This window comes from Vidua chalybeata, chromosome 2, assembly GCF_026979565.1.
Source record: "Vidua chalybeata isolate OUT-0048 chromosome 2, bVidCha1 merged haplotype, whole genome shotgun sequence".
In the NCBI taxonomy this organism is placed as follows: Eukaryota; Metazoa; Chordata; class Aves; order Passeriformes; family Viduidae; genus Vidua; species Vidua chalybeata.
In genome coordinates, this window is record NC_071531.1 from 86,546,085 (window position 1) to 86,557,920 (window position 11,836).

At 36.3% G+C, this 11,836-nt stretch overlaps 1 long non-coding RNA gene across 1 annotated transcript; it reads left to right on the plus strand.

The window, feature by feature from the left end:
* Positions 1-1,029: 1,029 nt before the first annotated feature.
* Positions 1,030-11,442, plus strand: LOC128784826 (uncharacterized). Its single transcript, XR_008429637.1, has 3 exons — positions 1,030-1,125; positions 9,428-9,510; positions 11,278-11,442. It is a non-coding gene; the product is annotated as an uncharacterized LOC128784826 (long non-coding RNA).
* The last annotated feature ends 394 nt before the right edge of the window (positions 11,443-11,836 follow it).

An 11,836-nucleotide genomic window follows, 5' to 3' on the forward strand; every position in this document is an offset into this window, starting at 1 on the left:
CAATGTCTCAGAAGAAGAGTCAGACTAACAGCATGACAATAGACATCACAGTAGATTTAATTTTGCATGCATTCTTACTGCAGCCCTTGTCAGGCACGAAGAAAAGATATGCTATCTGAAGGTCTTGTACTTCACATTTGTTGCATGCAGCTATTATTTTACTTGGCTTTGATGTTTCACACAACTTTTAGAAGCAAAGAATCTGCTTTGACAACATGACATTTCCCATATGTCCCCTTAGTTGTATGAATGAGAAAACCTTGGGTAACCCTAATTAGCATTGGCACTGTTGTTTGTAATCCTTGCACTGCTTTCTATACAACACTGTTTTAGTAACTTAGAGTTATGAAAGGTTCTATATGTTATGCAGAGAACCAAGAGCACCATGCTGCTGAGGATACTTGACTTTAAATTGCTGGGGAGAGATGGTGGCTGAGTCCCACACCTTGGCTACCTGTCCACCTTGTAACTAGGTGGAGGTTATCGCAGGTAATGGTCTGGTTGTAGGCAGGTGGGGATTGCCTCCAGGTGAATTTTTCAATTCCACATGCTTTGCTTTATGGCCTGAAGGAGATTTTCAAAAAAGCTGCTCAATGAACAGATGGAGGAGGAGAGATTTACCTGAACTGGTTCACATTTTGCCTCCAGTCATAGAAGCTTCTTTTCTGTTTTGGCTTAAAAGTCATTGCCAGTGACCAAAAGGAACTTAATTTCCTACAGATCAAATGCAGTTCGTCCTAGCTTTTGTAAATATTACCTCTCCCCACTAAAGGGGCAAATACCTAACCTCTGCATATAATCTGGCATGTCAGAGAGCATGTCTGACATATTGTGTGACAATAATCTGCTTCAGAGCTAATCATGGGAGGAGTGTTGCACAGAGTGCTGCTTGTCACCTCAGGTGCCTTCAGCTCCCTGAGATTCAGGGTCTGGCATGATGTCAGAATGTAGCTCCCTGCTTTGGTTACCGGGAGGAACAACACACCAGAGGGTTGTGCTGCCTCCCAGAGGGACCTGGTCAGGCTGGAGAAAAGAGCAGACAGAGCCTCATGATGTCTAACAAGGAGAAGTGCGAAAGTCCTGCACATGAACAGGAACAGCCCCAGACACCAACATATGCTGGGGGTAGGATGCCATTTTCCTTCTTTACAGCAAGGGCACATTGCTGGATCATGTTCAACTTGTCCACCATGTCCCCTGGGTCACTGCAGAGCTGATTTCTAGCCAGATGCCCCTAGCCTGTCCTGGAGCCAGGGATTATTCCTCCCTAATGGCAGGACTTGACATCTCCCTGTATTGAATTTCATGGTGCTCCTGCCCACCCATTTATCCAGCTTCTTCATGTCCCTTTGAATGGCAGCACACCCATCTGGTGTATTAGCCAGACAGATTTCTTTCTGATAATGTTTCTTTTTCCTTTTTTTTTACTTTCCAGCTTATTTTCATTATGGTTTTTGGAAAAAAAAAAAAAAAAAAAAAAAAAAAAAAAAAAAAAAAAAAAAAACAACAGCAACAACAAAAAAAAAAAAAAAAAAAAAAAAACCACAAAACCAAAAAAAAAAAAACCACCAAAAAAAACAATCTCTCCTGCTTTAAGCATTTTGAAATCAAGTTACAACTTCCATGTTCTGGCATACACTTTCTTCTTTATTCTTTTAAACCATGGATAAGATATGCACTGCTTCCAAATATGTTAAGGTTTGAAATTCTCCAAGATTCTGGACAAATACTGAGTAACTAAGCCTATTATTGGTCATGTGGGGTTTGAGCCAAGTGTTTTATCATTAGAATTCAGACCTGTTTCAGTAATACAAAAACAAATCCACAAAATACATGGAGAAAAAGATAAAATGAGAACAGCAAAAGAAAGAGCTCATGCTGTGATTTTTTCCCCCTCTCTTGTCTTTATTCTTCAAATTTAACTTTAAAATAGCAAATGACTGAACTGCTAAAAGAAAAATAATTTAACAATGATAAATAAAGGTCAAAAATTTAGGCAAAAGCATTTCTTGATGGAACTGGTAACTGTTGTCTCCTCAATATCCAACACTTTGTTCCTCTTTATCCACTGACTATTGGTTCACACATCTCTCCTCAGCTGAACATAACTTTCTTTACTTTTTTTTATTATATATTACCTTTCTAAAGATTGTGTTAGCATCTTAAGTAATATCTTTTCCTTTATCTATAAAAAATGCAGGCAGAGCAAGGTCAGTGTTATAAATTTCTCCTTCCTTTCCCTGAATGTAAGGCTTGTTCAGCAAAGAACTCTCTCTTCCCCATATTTGCACACAGAAATATTTAACAGACCATTCATTTAATAACATTATTTCTAATTCGTGATACAATATTTTTATTAAAACAGGAGATTTGGAACATATCCTGTGAATGTTACTTTTTCAGCCAAATGGTCATTTGGTCATCAATTCATTCTTTTATAGATTCTTCTTTCCCTGTGTAGAAAAAATGGACTTCTCACTTCTATGTTTAGATACACCAGCATAATAACCACTGCAACTGCAAAAATGTTTTAAAGGCCTTTTGTAACCATCTATTTCTAAAAGAAAAAGTATAGAACAAGTTAATATCTCAGATCAAAGCTGATAAACATCCTTTGGTTTATTACTCCTTATTCATTAAGAGTAGTTCAGCAAGGCATCTCTGCTACTAGGGTCCATACATGTATTTCATGAGATCTCCACAATCCTTCTGGCTGTGTCATTATTTTGACCAATTTGTGAATCAATTAATTCCCTCCAATTATTTTTCCCTGAGATTAAAGTCCTCCTCTGGAGTCTCTTTCAAATGACTGTTTGACACTTCTATTTTCTCTTCTTTTTCAAAGTTATCTTTCATCCAGGATCAGTTAAGAAAATCTCCCTATATGCTGTGTATATGCTATATAGTCAGAGTATCTGAGGGAGTTTCAGGTCTGAAACACCCTTCAGTCAAATTGAATTTAGTTGGTGAAGGCCTGAAATTGTAGTCATGCCCTCTAGGTCTAGGTAGAAAAGTAGTCTCCTTCAAGCAGTAATTATTTGTTTTCTATCATTTTCTATGCTCCTAAAAAAGGTTTGACTAGCAGCTGTGTCCCATTTAAAGGAAATAGGAGCCAACATATTTACAATGAGAAATATGTTCTTCTGAACAAGTAATCATTTTGGAGTCACATTCTTCTATCACTTTTGCTATTATATCCTGTGTTAAAAATTCAAGACATGGTCCCATCCCACTATAACAGAGTTTGGCATTTATTGCACTATATGGGGAAAAAAATTAATGTGAAATGAAATATTCTTTGTTTCTGGAAACAGCCAAAAACATAAGGGTTGGCATTTTAAAAAGTTTATACTTCCCAGATAGAGTTAAGTTCCTTACATATGTTGTATTCTGGTAACAGTGTGTCCTACTATTTGTTTTCCTCCAAGTTTCCCGTATATTTTTATTCCATCCAGAGCAATGCTCCCATTATTCTATTTAGGCTTCCAGCTTGCATGCAGAAAGTTGTGTATTAACCCTTGAATTTCTTTCTAACCCTATTTGTAGACGGCACTTCATTTATTTCATCTATTGAACATTGCCTTGTAGCAATGGCTTTATCTGTCCTATTTTTTCCTTTAGGACTGTAGAATTTTAGTGATTTTATCCACAGTGGATGGCTTCTAGGAAGCTCTATGTTATTTTACACCTGTTTGTTTTCCTTTTTCTTGAAAGGTCACTCTTGACCTTGACTTAGCAGCAGCTTGATCCTCTTCCAGCAAAGCCACAAAGGTAGTGCTATGGAGAAGATTATTACAAACTGGATTCTCAGTCTCTCTTCCAGCACATGAGCGCATCACATCCAATTAAAAAAAAAAAAATACAAGAATTGTAATGTACATATAGTACATATGGTGAATGCCTTGTCACCAGGTATTACTCCTGCTAAGAGTATACCTGTGCTCAGGAAGTGTTCGGACAAATTAATGAAATATTAACCTTTTGAAGTTTCCTATACACATGGAAAACATGTCCAGCTCAGGGATTCCCTGAATTACAAATATCTGGGGCTAGTATTATACATATTATGCTGGTGATAGTGTAATAGGAACTAAACCTTTTTACAAGCAGTAGGAGAACTTTTTCTGAATGTGACAGAGTGCTTTATTTGCCACTTTTAACCTAGGAGACCAATGTGTATCACTCTCAGCATTTCATAGGTAACTCCTGAAACAGGGAAACAAGGAATGTCAGGGAGAATGAGCAAAAGGAATGAAACTCTGTGGTTCAGTTGTGGTTGTGTGAGCAGAAGAAAGGCACTCAAATTTGTAGAATCAATGGTAACCCTTGCCCTTAGTGGAGATCTTTTTTCACCAGTACACAGAGTGAGGGGATCCTCTTGACTTCTCTTCCCCTGTACTCACAATTCTTCAACTCCTTTGCACGTCTTATATGGTAAAGGCTCAGGAGGAAACAATGTCTGTGGATTAGTAGCTGTAGCACCATACTTAAGTAAAAAAGAAAATAAAAAAACTGCTATTGAGGTTTATATCATGTCAGATGCATGAAGTCATTCATTCTGTCTGGAGGCAGACCTCAGCTATATTTAATTCAAGATATTGCCCTCCAGTATGATCCAGAGAAGAGAGATAAGTCTGATCACAGGATTCAGAACATGGTCTATGTACAGCATGAACAAACTGAATCAGTCTAAGGAAAAAATAACCTTTAACTATGACCACCATGACCCCTGAGTCCTTCACGGCAGAGTTGATTTCTAGCCAGATGCCCCTAGCCTGTCCTGGAGCCTGGGCTTATTCCTCCCTAATGGCAGGACTTGGCATCTCCCTGTGTTGAACTTCATGGTGCTTCAACTACATCAATGGTTGGCACAAAGAGGAACAAATGTTTTTTTCTATAATCACAAGAGACAAGACATGAAAAAGTAAATTTATATTGACATGAAGCATTTTTTTGGTTAGGAAGTAAGAAATCGCTTTTAAGTCTAAATGCAGTTAAATGGTTGAATCAATTGCATAGGAAGGATAAGGAAGATCCATCAGAAACTTTTAAAACAAATGTCAGAAATATCAGTCTTTGTAATAGAATACTTTAAGCAACTTCTTAAGGCCTCTTTTAAAACTTTTTTTTCATTTTTGTTGTTCTACTATATGCTGAAGACAGAGAAGCATTCAGATACAATGATAGGAATGCTATGTAAAATAGATTAGTGGCAATTGTTTTTGAGAATATCACAACTGTCTCACAAGTATATCACAATCATTCTACTAAAAGACCTATATACTGGAAAATAGGGATTTGAATGAAAACCAACCAATGCACAGGATTAATCTTTGGCTACTCATATTCTGAATGTTTAAAAAAGGATAAATTATTCTGTCATTTAAGATAAATGTCACAGGAGTGTATTATATGGACTTAAAAATGAAGTTTGGATGAGATTATACTGATATTTTATTTTATAATGTGTCCACATTTCGTAGTTGAACAAAGACTTCATCATACCAGTAATTGAACTCATGCAATAGAAGCTCAGATCCTTATCAGTTCATATTAAAGTGTAATTATCATCATCACTGTCATCATCATCATCAATGAGATTTCTTTTTAAATTGCAGCAAACTTTGATAGAAATTACCAGGCCTAAAAATGATTTTCATATTTCAGTTCTGTTTTTCCTCCAACATTTGATTTTGTGTTACTAAAATTGGTTCCTTAGTTACTGCAACACCATCCTACAGTATCTTTTGTGGTAAAATTACTTTACAGTTTTTGCCATGAAGGAGATGTGCCTAGGCTTGAAGACTAGTGCTTGCAGAAAGCAATACAATAATAAAGTCTTGTATTGATTTTTCAATAAGTGCAAAATTTAAAAATTTTAACTGTGTGTTGTCCAGGTTTTTTCTTTTGTATGCTTCCATTTTCTGATAAGGCCCTTCCCATAACTAAAGCCATGTAAGTTAAAAATTAATATTAAAATAAGAGTATAGCTGAAATAAAAAGAGTACCATTAAAACTAAAATATATGCTTTGGTCCACAAAAATCCTAACATTTCTGATTTTATCCTAAATGCCACTGGAGCTCTATTGACTCACAAAGCAAGTAATTATGCATAAATACACTTTAAAATTTGCTGCTGTTCCATGTAGCAACAATTGAAACAGAAGCTTTTAAAATATGTATGTTGTATATACCTGAATAATTTGTATCTCTTAATTTAGTCTGTGTGTATATGCAACAAAGAGAGACAAAGAACAAAACAGGGATCTTAATTTTGCTCAACATAAAGATGCTGAGCAAACCAATGCAAGAGGTAGACATTTTTGACTATGTCAAAGAGAGGAACCAAGTTCTACTTGAACTTACACACTTTGCTCATTTCTAGAAGTAAAACACTTGTCTTTTACATAGAGAGAAAATAAACTTCTTTGGTAGCTATTCAGTTCTCTTTTAAAAATAGTCATTCTTCTTTAAGAAAGAATGATCCTATGTCAGTAGTATCAACAAAACAATATGGATCAAGAAGTAAATGTTTCTTCAGTATCAGAGATAAAGAAAATATCTATGAAGCCTAAATCTTCTCAGTAAGTGTTATGTATAAAAGGTTGTTTAGCACTAGGAAGTACTGAAGACATGGGAGTGAGATTCAAATATACCATGCCTTGTCAGCCTCCACTGTGCCTCCCACAGTCAATGGAAGGGTACATGCTGATCATTCTTCAGCAAACTTAGCAGCTGCATGACTTTGTTCTTCAAAATATTTGCATTTTATAGGTGAAGGTAGTCTTTGGATCTGCCCCTCACTGGAATATCTTGTGATATTTTATTGTGTATGAGCCTGATTATGGAGGCTGAGTTTAACATTAATGATTACTGGCCAGATTGCCTTGCTCTGTGCCCTCCATTACTTACAATCAACTTGTTGACTTAACATGATTAAGGTTTACTTTATTTCATGTCTAGCAGTCATGATGCCAAAAACAGCGGTATTCAGACAGAGGTACCTGAGCCCACACCATCTGCTGTCAGTTCTCTGAAGTGAGTTAGAGCTGTAATTGACTTGGGTATTATAGCAGATACATTCTTTGGCTTCTAAAAGCACTCCATTATAGCTCTGTGCAAACCAGGAGCAAAGTCATTTACAAAAAGCCCTTATCACAAAAATCCACAGCGGGTATTTACTCCTGCTTGAACATATCTGCTGGGGCAGAGATTTTTCAATTCCTCATCATTCTGGAAGCAGTCATTCACTTCATTTCACTTGACTTTATCTTCCTGAGGTATATGTCCTTGACTCAGGACACAGCAGCACAGGTTGAGCTGCGTGCCTTCACACTTCATCCATTGAGCAATGACACTGTCTGGTCCTGTTCAACCCCACCTTATTGCTCACATGCAGGCACAGGCTCAGCTTTCCACTTCAAGCTGATAATAAGGTGTATTCACAATTAGCATGGCAGCAAGATGGGTTAAGTGTAGGATCTTTTGTAGGATCTGTGGTCTTCTCAGAGTGCAAGCAGGTTGGGCATGTATCTGTCAACCTAATGTTAGAGGAGTCAGCTATAGATCTGTGAATCTGTATCTCATTATACTTATTGAGAATTAAATTTATTTGAGAACTGGTAATCAGTTTCCTGGTAATCAGAGGGAGGTGTTTATCTCTCCCTCTTTCCTGTGTGTGATACATTATTGTCTGTAATCGTATACTCTCAAAAAGGTGGAGCAAACATATATCAGTTATTTTCTTTAATACAAGAAGGATTTAAACCCAGGACTGATTTTCCATCTCTAAGCGCATTAGTATAGTTCCTGTTTGGAACCTCAATGAGAGGTTGTTGCCTCTCATTTCAAGGGCAGTATATTAGAAGGATTCTGGGCTTTTATTGACTGTTGTCCTAATTAGCCACTGTAATGGAATTAAGTGGGACCGTGTCTTGTTAGGACTTGTACATAGGAAAAACATAAGGACAAAACCAACCAAAAAATCTCACAGTCAAAGGTTGCAAGAGGATTTTGGATTGTTTTGAGCCCTTTGAGAGAAGAGAGGGAAGAAAAGGCAGAAAAGATGTTTTGCAATGTTGAGTTGCTGTCCTTGGACATTTGTGAAAAGTGCATTTCTGGGGGTGGATTTGGATATGAGTATTTATGATTAGTGTCTCATATTATGAAAAATATACATTTTAAATAATTTAATTTATATGGCTGGATCAATCAGTAACACAAACATCAAAAATAATGTTAAACGTTCAGTCTCATGAAAATGTGCCCTCATAAGTCTTATGCATCTGTTTGAGTCTGTCACCAGTCTTTAGCAAGTTTTAAGACCGTGTATGATGAAGGGATTGCATCACAACTCCTGATATTTCATTATGAGGAATTGAAGAAAGTAAAGAAAGTTACTGATCACAAGTAAGATATACAGAGATTTTTTCTGACTATTCATGTAAAATTTGTTTCTTTTCAAATTATTAGTAGTCTTATAGGTCCCATTATAATTGTCTGCCCTATTTTTTTTTTTAGGTTAGTCTTCCTTTGCATATTAAAAGCACCTTTCAAGCATTTATAGCTTAAAGCACACTGAACTTCAATTACATTGACTCATGCGGTGAAATTTTTGTTTAAAATAGTGAGTTCCTTTTTATCATGGGAATATACTACTCTTTCTTTCTTTCTTTCTTTCTTTCTTTCTTTCTCAAGAAGTAGGTGTTATAATCTTAAACGATGCACTTTATTCTAAAGGAATTCAAATGAAAATGAACTGTTAACATGACTCTTGTTTATAGTAAGGTCTGACTGGTTGAATTTAAAGCTGTATTTTATTGACACAGAGAACAGCAGGTACATCCACTAATTTCATATCTATAAAATAAATTAGGCAATAATAAATACAATTGGAAGTATTGTACATATTGTAAATTTTTGCCTTAAATCTAGAATGGAATCCATCCTTTCTTACCAAGAGAAGTCATAATGCAAAGAACATAAATGGTTAATGTTTGAAATATATCCATTTAAACTCTCTGAAATCAACCCAAACTCCTTCAGGAGTTTGAAGGAGCAATAAAATGCTATCTACATAGAGGATGCTTTTCTACATTTCCAGCCCTGGCAAATATTGCAAGCAAAGGTAGCATACACATTTGAGAATGTGTGTGTTTGAAGACATGCAGGTTTTTTTGGGCTGCTCTATTCCTCCAATTTTTAAGAAGCTGGCAAAAATAAGTGTAAAATGTTGCAGAGAAAGTCAGTTTTATAAGACTTTCTATGATTCACTACAATATACACACTGCAAAATGCAGTGGGCTGGCAGCTGAGCAAAGGAAAAACATAAGGAATATTGTTTTGCAGGTGTTATATCTGTATACTTAGATACATTAGAATGATCCTTTCTTCATTTTCTTCTCTCTTTTTTTTTTTTTTTCCTAGTGGCTACCTAGCTGCTCTGAGAGAAGACACGCAGCAATGTCATTCAAAGAAAATGAGTAAGCAATTGCAGAAATGCCAAGAAAGTACGTCTTGTAAAAATCAGTAGCAGGCCAAGAAAACAAGCAGTGGAGATTATGGGAAATGAAAGCACAGATCTCCCAAAGCCTTGAGTATACAAGCTCAGAGATGGATACAGTGTTTGACCCTAAGAGCTTGGAGAAGGCTTGATAATTTAGAATAGAATAGTGAAACAGATATAAAATAAGAATAAAGATTTGTAGTTTAAGCAGAAATATGTTTTAAGCAAGTAGAAATATAACCATGTAAGTAAATAAATATGTTAAACAAGATAGTAGAAGATTTTAAGGTTTAACAATAGAACTTCTTGTGGAATTGATAAAAAGTAGAAGATACAGCAATAAGTTTTTGTAGAGTTATATGACTGGATAGAAAAAGACACATTAAGGCAAATAATGTAAAAGGTAGCAATTAACAATTGGTTATGAAGATGCTAGCAAGCTTTGTGGAAGTAGCTGATTGGATAACAAATTTATAAAAGACATTGTAATGATAATTATTGCAGCTTCTGAGGCAAGGCTTCTCATGTATGGCTTCTGATGTGATGGTTTTAGATGTAACAACCTTATAGTCTCACCCTTCCATGAGACTGATTTTGCAGTAAACTATCTTTTAAACACCTCCTCAGTCGACCCTGTCTTTCTGTATCCCAAATAGGTTAAATTTTGATAAAATTTTGATGAAATTATGGTTTTTTCCACTCACCCACCTCATCACCATGTGCTTTGGAAGACAAGCATTAGTTTTTTGTCTTAGTGTTAGTGCTCTGTCTGAATGCACTCACAGAGCAACATTTTTGCAATCTTTTCTGGATGCATGTTACCTTAGTTGTTCACTTCTAAACCTGCTCATTACTTTTAGTGTTACTGAATCCTTTCTTTAAAGCAGTGTGACATGCACAGTTGAATAAAGGCCATAATTTCTCTTTGAAAACTCACTGGCATGAATGAAGCTAATGATTTTAGTCTGGCACTTAAGCTGCAAGGTAAATGAAATGAAGTTTTTTATCCAATATTTGATGGCTTTGCATTTCAGATATTAATCTATTTTATGCTAATGAATTAGACAATTTTTTGGTGTAATGGAAAATTTCAATGGTCATCTAAAAATTTCTGAAATAACTATGCACAGTTTGTTTAGATCTCACATATAATCATACTGACTGTGTAACTCACATAACTGGCATCACAGCTCCTGGGTCTGGATCATCCAGCCTTAGGAATTAGAGAATTTAGAAACTTTCTTATTTCTTATAAAAGTTGTAATTTGTGTCAGTTTTAAAAGTTACCGCCAAAACTATTCTCTCCTTCACAGGAGGCATAAAGAGTACAATGTTCCAGTTCTTCTGTTCCTCTGGATCCTTGGGTCATGAAATCTCTATTTCACTAGTGTCTCTATTAAAGTCTCCTTAGTGTGCCTCCTGCAGTGTTTTTAGTAGACCTTGACATTATTACAATGAATATCATCCCCCAGTCCCCTTACATGGGCTTCATTCCTGAGGTGACCAGCTTTTCCAAACAGAAACTGAAACAAACCAGTTCATGTTTCAGCTGTGTTTGTATAAGTCATTGTCTTGTTGTCAGCCTTGGGTTTTGGTCAGGCTTTGAAGACATGTGTGAAATACAGACCAGGAGAAAGCACTGGGAGAGAAACAGCTACAAAAAGAGCAGGGATGTCTATGGAGGCATGAAGGGAGAGTCTGTGCCAAAAGTAATTATTCCTACCAGGTATAAGGACCCAAACAGGTAATTTCTTCCTATTGTGCTTCTCAGATATCTGCTGCTGGGAAGTTGATGCTCCAGATCTAGAAATTGCTTGGAAGAAGCAGAAGGCAGGCTGAGGAGCAGCACTGAAGAGTCAATATACAGAAAATCAATATACAGAAAGGAAGAAATTTCTGAGAATAATCTGGAATGAGGGGCATATCCTGACTGTACTACTCCTGGTCTTGATGATGAATCTCCTCAGCAGAAAGCTGAGAACCATATTATGAACACCTATCCCTTTCTCCTCCTTTTTTTCCCCACCTGGCCACAATGCATTTCTAAGATTGCCTACTCCCTTCCAAGCTTATCCCTCTCTGAAAGAAGATTGAAGAAATCCTGACTGGTTTTTGGGAACAGCTTTGGCATCATCATTTAGAAGTCAGCACAACTCAGCCAATTTTACAGTCAGAAGGTGTTGAAAAATGGGTAAAATGAAAGAACTGGCAGCTTTCATGAAATTCTTCCGAAAACATAAATCAGTCCCGTCTGTTCACTGTGAGCAGTTAAATGCATTTCACTATACAAAGAAAGATGAAGTGATGTTCTGGTGGGCAAAGAAAAATCT